The sequence below is a fragment of the Hemiscyllium ocellatum genome, chromosome 12, assembly GCF_020745735.1.
Source record: "Hemiscyllium ocellatum isolate sHemOce1 chromosome 12, sHemOce1.pat.X.cur, whole genome shotgun sequence".
In the NCBI taxonomy this organism is placed as follows: domain Eukaryota; kingdom Metazoa; phylum Chordata; class Chondrichthyes; order Orectolobiformes; family Hemiscylliidae; genus Hemiscyllium; species Hemiscyllium ocellatum.
In genome coordinates, this window is record NC_083412.1 from 61,737,322 (window position 1) to 61,749,858 (window position 12,537).

Here is a 12,537-nt window from a genome sequence, read left to right on the forward strand (position 1 = left end):
GTGATATCTCTGGAGTCTGGACAGAGTAGGGAAGAGGGATAGCAGAAAGGTTGAGAGTCAGACGACGCAAAGCTTCAGTGACGAGGAAAAAACTACTCAGCAAGTGCTTTGAACCTGGAATACTTTAGCCGGACACGTGGCAGAAGCGGATCTTATCAGGCTTTTTCAAAATAGAAACGTATTTTCTAATCAATGTACTCAGCGATGTTATTACACACTTCTGGATCAGGTGGTATTTGAACCTTATTCTGGATCAGTGGTGCTGGAAGAGCACAGCAGTTTAGGCAGCATCCAACTTTAGACTGTCAGATCAAAGGTATGATTTGGAGTCAAGGTAATCACTGCGTCTCAGTTGGCCGCTTACAAATATACAACTACCTGGGGATTGGGAAAGGTAGCTGAACCCCTGCTGCAGAGAGCCAGAATGAATACGATGAGCTGAATAACCTCAGCCTGCACAGTAACACTCGCCCTGAAGCGTCCCGCACTTCAGCTATTCACTTGCTCGTTGTTTTCTGCGCTGTCAATAAGCAGCTTACACTGATTGGTGCCCAGTATCTCGTGCGCGATCCCACCAATCAAACCAGCTCGAGGCGTAACGGTTTCCCGCTGGGCCGGAACCCCACCCCCAAAACACGTCGTTCTTCTGGGGGCGGGATACGCCTGCCAATCAACACGAAGCTCCGCCCGCTTGAGACCACCGAGGCTTCGGCACTGCTTCCGCTCGCCTGGGTTTCGCTGAGAGGAAATACAAACTTAACTACCGGAAGCGCACTCCAATCATTGCATATCTGACCAGTAAAAGTGTGGACAGCACTATCACTCATTGTGTTCGCCAATCAATGTAGGCATAGTAAGTGGGGTTTCCGCTATTAAGTTTGGTTGCAGTGCAGTTTAGGTATCGCCACGTCGTCTAGCTGTTCGGTCTGTGGTTGAATTTAAACAATTTTTGGGAGGGGGTGCTTATTAAAATTAATGTAATTTTTTTCCCTCTTTAGGAAGCTAATGTTTTCGTTTTGATTGAGTGCTATGGTCCAGAATCGATCGTTGTGAAACGGTCTCATTCCCGGAACATTGATGTGTAAGTGTCTAGAGAGCAGTTCTGTACTGCATGGTGTTACTGTGTTTAAATGATCAAAGAATATTCTTAAAAACTTTCAGTGCTTCTTTGCAGAGCTTTGTCAGTTTTTTCTTTATGCAAAACTTTGCATTCAGGATCCAACCAATTGTATTTTTTATATTTTGGTGGCATACGTTTCTTGCAACTTTATTTTTATTTTTAGTTTTTACAAGTTGTTTATTACTAACTAAATTTGTATAAAATCATCTGCTTTATTTTAACGAAATTCTAGCCATTCACTAACTTATCATGTTCCACTAGAGTTGGCAGTGACACAGCTGCAGTTTTAACCCCAAGAATTATACCTGAAGTAGATTATTTTTCTACCATAAAGTGAGTTGAAGATAATATTATTTTGGGAACTGGATCAGCTTGTCACTGAAATATAACAAAAGTGGAGCTAATATTATCCAACAGTGGGTGCAATTCCCTTTATTTTTGTTCCTCCTCCCTACTTTGGTTACTATGCGATCTCAAAGTTGGTTCGTAGATTAGATGCAACAATTGATGTTAATTACAAAAAGTAAGTATATAGCTTGAAATGAATGATTTGGAATCAACTATTTATCTCCTAAACTGGAATGATGGGGAGGGGAGAGGATATTATGAAAGGTAGCTAGGATGATGCTTGGAATGCAATGTTATAATGAAATGCTTGAAAAGATGGTTCTTTCTCACTGCAGTGAAGAAAAATAAATGAATTTAATTCATTTTGGAAAATTCTAAAGAATTATCCCATCAGTTATTGAATTAAGTATCAATGGAGAATGGACTGAAAATTGAAAGTAAAAGCATAACTGTTGAAAATGTCTGACCACCTGTGTTGTTATTAGAATATGCATTATCACAAGTAAACTTTAAAATGGTTATAATGCATTAAAGGCACCTTGATTATATTTGAGCATCAAGTATATAAAAGCTTAAACTAGACTGAAGAACTAATATTGGAGCTGACATGCCTAATTGTCTCTTTGTAATTTCTATGAAAGAACTGTTTCCTATTATTTATCACAATATAAATTTTATTTTAAAATGTGTAATCTAATTCATTTGACTCAACGTTTACTAATGTAAACAATTGTGTTTTGTGCAAAGAAATGGAAGACTTGAAACAGTATGCTTTGTATTATATCTTTTGGGTTTGTAGCCATAACACCTCCCAAATAATATTTGTAAGTTGGAGTCTGAAAAGTTGCCTTTCCCAATGTTGCATATTATTTTTATACTTTTGGGTCAATTGAAACTTGTAGTTTTTTTTCTTTCATGAACATGGATTGATCTTTACTGTATTGAAGTTTTGTAGATGCTGTTAAATTTTATTTCAACTGCCTGATCGTTATTTGGAAGTATTATTGATTGTCTAGATCTTAAGCTGCTCTAATATTAGCTGATCGTTCCAATCATTGATTTTTATACTTGAATTCACTCCTATGCTTAAAAATGATTTTTAATTTGTGGAACAAGAGCCAATAGAGTCAAACTTTAAGTTTAGACAGTTGTTTGTGTTCATTCTTGAGTACCTCTTTTATAACTGCTTTGTTTGTAAGTGAAGCACTGTCTGTAGCAGATTGGGCTAATACAGACTCGTGATGATTCCAGCACAGAAGGATGTCACCTGTGATGGCTTGCTGAAAGAACAATTTATCTAGTCCCATTCCCTACTCTTCTCTCTGACACATTCTTTGTTTTCTCGTACTTTTTTAAAAAATATTTATTTTGTGGGATGTGGGTGGTGCTGGCTGACCAACACTTATTGCCCATCCCTAGTTGCCTTTGAGGAGGTGGTGGTGAGCTGCCTTCTTGAACCGTTGCAATCCACCTGCTGCGCATTGACCCAAAATGCTATTAGAGAAGGAATTCTAGGATTTTTGATGCAGTGACAATGAATGATTTTTATATTTCCGTGTCAGGATGGTGAGCGGCTTGGAGTGAAACTTGGTGGTGACGTTCCTATATATCTGTTACCCTTGTCCACCTGCATGGAAGTGGTTGTGGGTTTGAAGGTGTTGTCTGAGGATCTTTAGTGAATTTCTGCAATGCAACTTGTAGATGAAAGTATTGTAACTACTGGAACAGCTTGACTCATGGAGCAGTAAGTTCTAGAGCACAAATCTTCAATACTACTGCCAGAATGTTGTCAGGGCCTGTTACTTTTGCTCCAGTGTCTCCAACTGTTTCTTCATTTCCCTCCACATGATTTACAGATGCTAGTCTTCAGCCAATTTAAAATTGGAGACCACTGGAGGAGGCCAAGATTGATAATCCACTCGGCACTTCTAGCTGAAGCTTGCTGCAACACCTCCAGTCTTACCTTTTGCACTGATGTGCTGGACTTCTCTATCATTGAGGATGGGGATCATTTGTGGAGCCCATCTCCTCCCAGTGAATTAATCATCCACCACCATTCATGACTTGATGTGGCAGGACTGCAGAGTTTAAATCTGATCCTTTGGTTGTGGGTTTGCTTAGCTCTTGTCATCACTTATGCTGGTTGGCGTGCAAGTAGTCCTGTTTGGTCACTTCACCACATCTTCAGGTATGCCAGGTGCTTCTCCTGGCATGCTGTTCTGCACTGTCCATTGAACCAGTGTTGATATCCTGGCTTGATGGTAATGGTTGAATTGGGGATGTGCTGGGCTGCGAGGTTACAAGTTGTGCTGGAGTACAATTCTACTGCTTTTGATGGCCCACAGCACCTTGTGGATGCTCTAGCATTGGGTTGCTAGATCTGTATGAGGTCTGTCCCATCTAGCACTACCTATAACCTCCAACACATTGTGTGACATTATTCTCAATGTCAAGGCAGGACTTTGTCTTCACAAGGTCTGTGCAGTGAACACATTTTTTAGTGATGCCAGCTGCATCTGTGCATGATGGTAGGTTGGTAAGATTAGGTCATGTAGGTGATTCCCTTCCTCCTTGGTTCCCTCACTATCTGCTACAGACCCAATCTAACAGCTATGTCCTCTAGGACCTGACTGGCTCTATTTATATTACTGCTACTGAGCTACTATTGGGTGGGGGATTTCAATGTCCACCACCAAAGTATGTTTTGTGCTGTTACCATCCTCAGTGCTTCCTCCAAGTGTTCAATGTAGAAGAGTACCAATTTTCTTTCATCCGAGCCATACCAAGTGAATTGGTGATACCGTCCTTTAATTGGGAGGTTTCCTTGCTATGACTTGATGTGAAGCCATGAGACGACTTGGTGTCTGAAGTCAGTGGAGGACTCCCACAGCAACTCTTTTAACTGTATGCCACTACCTCTACTGGGTTTGTTTGAATTCCACCATCTGCTGTGTTTCAAATTCTCTCTGTCTTCTCTTTGCCAAGGAAAACCATTTCAAGCTCTCCAATCTACTTGCATAACTGAAGAACCTGATCCTGGAACCATTTTTGTGAATCTTTTATGTTCCTTCTAATGCCTTCAGTTTTTTCAGTAAAATATTGCACCCAGACTGGTTGAGGCTGTACCAGTGTTCTGTATAAGCTTAACATGATCTCCTTGATTTTCAAAAAAAGCAATTGTAGGACGCGAGCAACACTGGCTGGGCCAGCATGTAATAGCCATCCTTAATTGCATTTGAGAAGGTAGTGATGAGCTGTCTTTCTAAACTGCTGCAGTTCATGTCTTACAAGTAGACCCACAACATCATTGTGGAGGAAACTTGAAGATTTTGTTCCAGTGATGCTGAAAGAATAGCAATGTGTTTCGAAGTATGGATGATATGTGTCTTGTTGGAAAACTTGCAGATGGTATTCCCATGTGACTGCTTTCTTTGTTCTTCTAGATTGTGGTTTTGAAAGGTGCTGTCGAAGGATCATTGAATTTTTGTAACACATCTGTAGATAATTCTGAGCATTGGTGATGGAGAAAATTGATCTTTGTGGATTTGGTACCAATCGAATGTCCTGTCTTGTCTGTCATGGTGTCAAGTTTCTTGAGCTTTTTTTAATCTGGCTGACCAGCGTTTTATGGCTCATTCCTAATTGCCCTTGAAGGTGTTATGAGCTGCCTCTTTGCACTGCTGCAGTGGGTCAGCCCACAATGCCCTTTTGGCGGGGTGGGGGTTGTGGTGTGGTGGTGGAGGTGAAGTTTCGGGATTTTGACAAAGCAACAGTGAAGGAATAGTGATAATCCCAAGTTAGGGTGGTGAGCAGTTGGAGGGGATCTTGAAGGTGGTGTTCAATGCATCTACTGTCCTTGTCCTTTTTTCTTTTAGATGGAAGTGGCAGTGGGTTTGAAAAGTGTTGTTTGTGGATATCTGAATTTCTGCGGTGCATCTCATAGATTCTACACACTGCTACTGAGCATTGATGGTAGTGCCAAACAAGCTGCTTGTGCTGGTGGAGCTACACCCATCCAGGCAAGTGCAGACTATTTCATCATATTCTGGACTTGTTCCGTTTGTAGATGCTGGGCAGGTATTGGGAAGTCCAGGAGGTGAATTACTCTTCATAGTATTCATAGCCTCTGAACTTCTCTTGCAGCCACTGTTTATGTGGTGAGTCCAGTTGAGTTTCTGGTCCATGATTTAACCCTGAGGATGATGTTAGTGTAAGATTCAGTGGTAACTGTTGAATGTCAAGGGGCAATGGTTAGACTTACTCTTGAGTGATCTTCATAACCTGGCATTTGTGTAGTGCAAATGTTACCTGTCAGCCCAACCTTGGATATTGTCCAGATCTTGTTGTATTTGAAGATTGACCGCTTCAGTATCTATCTGAGGAGTTGCAATCATCAGTGAACATTTCCACTTCTGACTTATGATGGAAGGAAAGTCATTAAAGCAGCTGAAGATGGTTGGGCCTTGGACACTACCCTGAGGAACCTTTTCTGCAGAAATGTCTTGGAACTGAGATAACTGACCTCTAACAACAACGACCATCTTCCTAAGTGCCAGGTATGACTCCGGCCAATGGAGCATTTGCCCTGATATCCATTGATTCCAGTTTTGAGGGGTTCCTTGATGCTACACTTGGTTGAATGTAGCCTTGATGGCCAGGGCACTAGCTTTCCCTGCACCTCGCCTCTGGAATTCCGCTCCTTTTTGTCCATGTTTGAACCAAAGCTGTAATGAGGTCAGCAACAGCCCTGATGGAACATAAACTGGACATCATTGAGCAGGTTATTGCTGAGCAGGTACTGCTTGATAGCACTGTTGATGACACTTTCCATCACTTTACTGATGATTGAGTGGTACTTGGCCAAGTTTGTCCTGCTTTATAGTACGGAAAATGGCCCAAGTATGTCTTATAAACTATCAGGTAGATATCAGTATTGTAACTATACTGGAACAGCTTGGCTCGGGGAGCACAAGTCTTCAGTACTATTGCCTCTTGCCAGAATGTTTTTTAGTGCCCATAGCCTTTTACAGTATCCAGTATTTCCAACCATTTCTTCAAATCACATGAAATAATTTGAATTCGCTGAGGACTGATATCATCTGTAATATTGGAGATCACTGCAGGAGGCCGAGGTGGATTGTCCACTTGGCACTTCTGGCTGAAGATGGCTGCAAAAGCTTCAGCCTTATCTTTTTTAGTACTGATGTGCTGGGCTCTTCCATTCACTGATGGGGATATTTGTGGAGCATTTGAAGCCACTGTATTTCTTTGGCTTCTGTAATACTATGCAATATTGCTCAAAACAAAGTTGTTTTTTTACATTATTAGTTTTTATATGATTCATCATGTTCATATGATTTGAAATAATTTCTTTTTAGCTGCACGTGTAAAGTGATTGAGGACCAGTGTGGAGAGAAACTTATGGATCAAATTGCAATATTTACAGTAGTAAATTGGAACTGAATCACTTTATTTTGTAGGTTTTTTAACTTCTAGCCAGTATGATGAATGTTCTTCCTATTGTTGCAAATTTTGGAATTAATCATGGTAAATTGAAGACCTGTATGAAAAGAATGGCCTTGGATACCCATATAATCTGTTCCTTGAGCCTTCTCCATCATTCAGTTATGTTATGGTAATCTACATTTCAACTACAAGTTGTCCCAGCATTCTATACTTTTTTTTGATGCAAGACAATTTGAGAATTCTAGTAATCTTTCCGTGCAGAGGTGCTTCCTGATTTTCTACCTGAATGGCCTACATTTTAATTTCCTAATTAGTTATCCATATTACAATACCCTCACCAGAAAATGTACTTACATTATTTAAAAACGTAAATCTCTGTTGAATTCGTGTATTGCTGGACATCGGAGTGCATCTGGGAAAATTTAACAAACAATGAAATTCACAACTAATCTTGGAGGAACTGTTGGGTGAAGTTCACAACACCGAATCAGATAAGTTAATTGTTGTTTTAAGTCTGTCCAAGAGAGAGGCTGCAGTAGTGAGTATAGTGGATTCTTTCTTGATTAGATGTTTTTGGATAGAAGTCTCTTGATTAAACTTAAATTAATAGCAATGGCTTATATTTTAACCTGGTGCAGTATTTTGTAGAGAAATAAGACCATGTTATTTTCTGGGTCTGTAGATTGTGAAGGAGCAAAAATGACCTTTGCAGTGATATATACTTGTCAGATGTGGGGGTTTAAAGAGTTTAAGGGTTACTGCGGATTATATCTGTCATAAATGCTGTTGGATGCGAATCTTATCAGATCGAGTGGATCGGTCGGAGAGACCGATAGAAGCAATGAGGATTTTGCAACAGTATGTGATGGATTGCAGATATAGGAAGGGGGGAAAGTCTCTGATACAGTCACATAGATGGGTTAACTCCAAGAAGGATAAGAGAGGTAGGCAGCTACTGCAGGATTCTTTTGTGGATATACCCATTTCAAGCAGGTATGCTGTTTAGGAAAATGTAGGGGGTGATGGATTCTTGGGGAATGTAGCACGAACAGCCACGTTTCTGGTGTTGAGACTGGCTCTAATGCAATGAGGGGTACGTTGGCTTCCAAGAGATCAATCGTGTTAGGGGATTCTGTAGTCGGAGCTACAGACAGATGTTTCTATGGCCAGCAGAGAAAAAGCAGAATGGAGTGTTGTTTCCCTGGTGCCAGGATCAAAGATGTCTCAGAGGGTGCAGAATGTTCTCACGGGAAAGAGGGGCCAGCAAGAGGTCATTGTCTACATTGGAGCCAACGATATGCGAAGGGAAAAGGTTGAGACTGTAGGGAGATTAGAGAGTTAGGCAGAAATTTAAAAAGGAGGTCCTCCAAGGATAGCAATATCTGAATGACTCCCAGTGCTATGAGCTAGTGAGGGCAGGAATAGAAGGATAGAGGAGATGAATGCATGGCTGAGGAGCTGGTGTGTGGGCGAAGGATTCACATTTTTGGATCATTGGACTCTCTCGAGGTAAAAGTGACCTGTACAAGAAGGACTGATTGCACCTAAATTGGAAGGGGACTAATATACCGGCAGGGAAATTTGCTAGAACTGCTCGGGAGGATTTAAACTAGTAAGGTGGGTGGCTGGGACCCAGGGAAATAGTGAGGAAACAGATCGATCTGAGATGGATACAGCTGAGAACAGAAGTGAGTCAAACAGGCAGGGACAAGGTAGGACTAATAAATGCAGTTCAATTTATTTCAATGCAAGGGGCCTAACAGGAAAGGCAGATGAACTCTGGGCATGGTTAGGAACATGGGACTGGGATATCATAGCAATTACGGAAACATGGCTCATTGATGGGCAGGACTGGCAACTTAATGTTCCAGGACACACATGCTACAGAAGGATAGAAAGGGAAGCATGTGAGGAGAGGGAGTGGCATTTTTGATAAGGGATAGCATTACAGCTGTGCTGAGTGTGGATATTCCTCGAAATACATCCAGGGAAGTTATTTGGGTGGAACTGAGAAATAAGAAAGGGCTGATCAGTTTTTTTTTTTGGGACTGTATTATAGAACCCCCCCACAAAAGTCAGAGGGAAATTGAGAAACAAACTTGTAAGGAGATCTCGGTTATCTGTATAAGAATAATAGGGTGGTTATGGTAGGGGATTTTAACTTTCCAAACATCAACTAGGACTGCCATAGTGGTAAGGGTTTAGGTGGAGAGGAATTTAAGTGTGTATAAGAACATTTCCTGATTCAGTATGTGGATGTACCTACTAGAGAAGGTGCAAAACATGACCTAGTCTTGGGAAATAAGGTAGGGCAGGTGACTGAGGTGTCAGTGGGGGAGCACTTTGGGGCCAGCGACCATAATTCTATTTGTTTTAAAATGGTGATGGAAAAGGATAGACCAGATCTAAAAGTTGAAGTTCTAAATTGGAGAAAAGCCAATTTTGACGGTATTAGGCAAGAACTTTCTAAAGCTGATTGGAGGCAGATGTTCGCAGGTAAAGGGGCGGCTGGAAAATGGGAAGCCTTCAGAAATGAGATAACAAGAATCCAGAGAAAGTATATTCCTGTCAGGGTGAAAGGAAAGGCTGGTAGGTATAGGGAATGCTGGATGTCTAAAGAAATTGAGTTTGGTTAAGAGAAAGAAGGAAGCATATCTCTGGTATAGACAGGATAGATCGAGTGAATCCTTCGAGTATAAAGAAAGTAGGAGTATACTTAAGAGGGAAATCAGGAGGGCGTAAAGGGGACATGAGATAGCATTGGCAAATACAATTAAGGAGAATCAGAAGGATTTTTACAAATACATTAAGGACAAAAGGGTAACTAGGGAGAGAATAGGGCCCCTCAAAGATCAACAAGGTGGCCTTTGTGTGGAGCCACAGAATATGGGGGAGATACTAAATGAATATTTTGCATCAATGTTTAATGTGGAAAAGGATATGGAAGATATAGACTGTAGGGAAATAGATGGTGACATCTTGCAAAATGTCCAGATTACAGAGGAGGAAGTGCTGGATGCCTTGAAACAGTTAAAGGTGGATTAATCCCCAGGACCTGATTAGGTGTACCCGGGAACTCTGTGGGAAGCTAGAAAAGTGATTGCTGAGCTTCTTGCTGAGATTTGTATCATCAATAGTCACAGGTGAGGTGCCAGAAGACTGCAGGTTGGCTAATGTGGTGCCACTATTTAAGAAGAGCGGTAAAGACAAGCTAGGGAACTATAGACCGGTGAACCTGACCTCCGGTGGTGGGCAAGTTGTTGGAGGGAATCCTGAGACCATAAGACATAGGAGTGGAAGTAAGGCCATTCGGCCCACCGAGTCCACTCTTCCATTCAATCGTGACTGATGGGCATTTCAACTCCACTTACCAGCATTCTCCCCATAACACTTAATTCCTTGTGACATCAAGAATTTATCAATATCTGCCTTGAGGGACAGGATGTACATGTATTTGGAAAGGCAAGGTCTGATTCGGGATAGTCAACACGGCTTTGTGCGTAGGAAATCATGTCTCTCAAACTTGATTGAGTTTTTTTTTGAAGAAGTAACAGAGGATTGATGAGGGCAGAGCAGTAGATGTGATCTATATGGACTTCAGTAAGGTGTTTGACAAGGTTCCCCATGGGAGACTGATTAGCAAGGTTGGATCTCATGGAATACAGGGAAACTAACCATTTGGATACAGAACTGGCTCAAAGGTAGAAGACCTAAGGTGGTGGTGGAGGGTTGTTTTTCAGACTGGAGGCCTGTGACCAGTGGAGTGCCACAAGGATTGGTGCTGGGTCCTCTACTTCTTGTCATCTACGTAAATGATTTGGATGCGAGCATAAGAGGTACAGTTAGTAGGTTTGCAGATGACACCAAAATTGGAGGTGTAGTGGACAGCAAAGAGGGTTACCTCCGATTACAACAGGATCTGGACCAGATGGGCCAATGGGTTGAGAAGTGGCAGATGGAGTTTAATTCTGATAAGTGCGAGGTGCTGCATTTTGGAAAAGCAAATCTTAGCAGGACTTGTACACTTAATGGTAAGGTCCTAGGGAGTGTTGCTGAACAAAGAGTGCAGGGTCATTGCTCCTTGAAAGTGGAGTCGCAGGTAGATAGGGGAGTGAAGGCAGCGTTTGGTATACTTTCCTTTTACTGATCAGAGTATTGAGTACAGGAGTTGGGAGGTCATGTTGCGGCTGTACAGGGCATTGGTTAGGCCACTGTTGGAATATTGCATGCAATTCTGATCTCCTTCCTATCGGAAAGATGTTGTGAAACTTGAAAGGGTTCAGAAAAGATTTACAAGGATGTTGCCATGGTTGGAGGATTTGAGCTATAGGGAGAGGCTGGGGCTGTTTTCCCTGGAGCGTCGGAGGCTGAGGGGTGACCTTATAGAGGTTTACAAAATTGAGGGGCATGGATAGGATAATTAGACAGTCTTTTCCCTGGGGTCGGGGAGTCCAGAACTAGAGGCATAGGTTTATGGTGAGAGGGGAAAGATATAAAAGAGACCTAAGGGGCAACCTTTTCACACAGAGGGTGGTACGTGTATGGAATGAGCTACCAGAGGATGTGGTGGAGGCTGGTACAATTGCAACATTAAAGAGGCATTTGGATGGGTATATGAATAGGAAGGGTTTGGAGGGATATGGGCCAGGTGCTGGCAGGTGGGACTAGATTGGGTTGGGATAACTGGTCGGTCTGGACACGTTGGACTGAAGGGTCTGTTTCCATGCTGAACATCTCTGACTCTAGATCATCCTTTATTCTTCTTTACTTTTAAGGGAATATAAACTAAGATGTTTTATTTCTGCTTGTATTCTTTTTGAGAGTGCATGGAGTTGATGACATGTTTGATTACAAACCCTAGAAGGATGTTGGATCAGCCATGCATAACTAGTATTATGGAACAAAAGTTAAGTTGTCATAACTCTTTTTTCCATGTGAAGAATTTATATCTTACTATTTCATGGCAAGTCTGACATACAACTTTCTGCAACTCTGAACTGTCTGTGTTCTGTTAGTTCCATGTAGTAGAGGAGGGAAAGATTTTTTGAAGATCACACAACACCGGTTTATAGTCCAACTGGTTTAATCAGAAGTACTAGCTTTCCGAGCACTGCTCCTTCATTAGGCGGTTGTGAAGGAACAGTGCTCCAGAAGCTAGTGCTTCCAGTTTAAACCTGTTGGACTATAACCTGGTGTTGTGATTTTTTTTTTAACTTTTGTACATCCCAGTCCAATACCGGCATCTCCATATCAGGAGGGAGAAGAGCATTTATTGTTAACTTAATAACAATTAATTGGAAATCCTGCAATTTACTTCACTAAATTGAAGTAGGATATATGATTAGTGGGCGGCACGGTGGCACAGTGGTTAGCACTGCTGCCTCACAGCGCCTGTAGACCCGGGTTCAATTCCCGACTCAGGCGACTGACTGCGTGGAGTTTGCACGTTCTCCCCGTGTCTGCGTGGGTTTCCTCCGGGTGCTCCGGTTTCCTCCCACAGTCCAAAGATGTGCGGGTCAGGTGAATTGGCGAAGCTAAATTGTCCGTAGTGTTAGGTAAGGGGTAAATGTACGGGTATGGGTGGGTTGCGCTTCGGCGGGTCG

The 12,537-nt window shown here is 41.9% G+C and overlaps 1 protein-coding gene across 1 annotated transcript in view; it reads left to right on the top strand.

Moving 5' to 3' along the window:
- Positions 1–916: 916 nt before the first annotated feature.
- The window catches only part of tmem39a (transmembrane protein 39A), a 69,670-nt gene continuing 58,049 nt past the window's right edge, over positions 917–12,537 (top strand). The window contains exon 1 of the mRNA XM_060833097.1: positions 917–1,081. The gene's annotated coding sequence lies outside the window, so the exon portion shown is untranslated. The remainder of the gene's footprint in view (positions 1,082–12,537) is intronic.